The sequence below is a fragment of the Asparagus officinalis genome, unplaced genomic scaffold (genome assembly GCF_001876935.1).
Source record: "Asparagus officinalis unplaced genomic scaffold, Aspof.V1 AsparagusV1_Un345, whole genome shotgun sequence".
Classification (NCBI taxonomy): domain Eukaryota; kingdom Viridiplantae; phylum Streptophyta; class Magnoliopsida; order Asparagales; family Asparagaceae; genus Asparagus; species Asparagus officinalis.
Window position 1 is genome coordinate 77,640 of NW_017972610.1, and position 901 is coordinate 78,540.

The 901-nt window shown below is 39.6% G+C and overlaps 1 protein-coding gene across 1 annotated transcript in view; it reads right to left on the reverse strand.

Annotated features, from left to right (window-relative positions):
* The window catches only part of LOC109827658 (E3 ubiquitin-protein ligase UPL3), a gene marked incomplete at its 5' end in the record, with an annotated part of 17,691 nt that overhangs the window by 5,992 nt on the left and 10,798 nt on the right, over nucleotides 1-901 (reverse strand). The window lies entirely within an intron of this gene.

Here is a 901-nt window from a genome sequence, read left to right on the forward strand (position 1 = left end):
ACTCAGTTTACTTATTAAGAATATGGGTTGGGTTTGGGTAGGGTACAAACCCGATAATTTGTATTTCAAAGCATTGCATAGTGCTGTAAAGCTTTTTTCAGCGGTTTAAAGCGCTATTGGCCGCTATTTAGAGTTGATAAAGTCGATGCTGCTAAAATCATCGCTTTCAACCATAGAGGTGAGATGCGGGCACTATTGCACTTCAAACTGCCGCTATTTACAACACTGATTAAGACATGGTTACCGTGCCATTAGGGCCAGCCTCAATGGTACACATGAGGTCCTGGTGTCCAACAGCAGTCAAAGGCCTTTGTTCAAAGTTCAAATAAAAAAGAACTTGCTTCCTGTTGACCAAATTTTTTTAGAATCTAAATTAACTAGCAGAGGGACAATACCAACCAACCTTGAACTTGAGCGCAGTGGTTTCATTAGAGGAAGATCAAGACAAACCCTGGCAATCCGTGTACCCTTTGATAACATGATAAAGTAAGTGCAAACTTAGTAAATATCAAAAGCGAAGAGGGCCAGTTATGTTGGTTATCTATGCATATATTGACTTTGCCCTTGTTAGCTCATTTTGAGAGAGAAAAGAATTGATGTTTATCTCCCGTGGGATGTACCTCTCATAACCTATCAAGAAGCACTTCATGTGTTACATCTTGAAGGCTAGCACACCATCTGTACTACTTGCACAATATTTTACTTCTTCGAGTTAAGGAGGCGATACTTTATGAAATCCACAACATTTTTGAGAGAGGAAAACATAGATGTTCATCTTCTGTGGGTTGAACCTCTCATAACCATCAAGGACTATCATCATGTGTCAAATCTTTGGGGCTAGCAGATCATCTGTACAACTTGTACAATTTTTCACTTCTCCAAGTTAAGGCAGTGATACTCC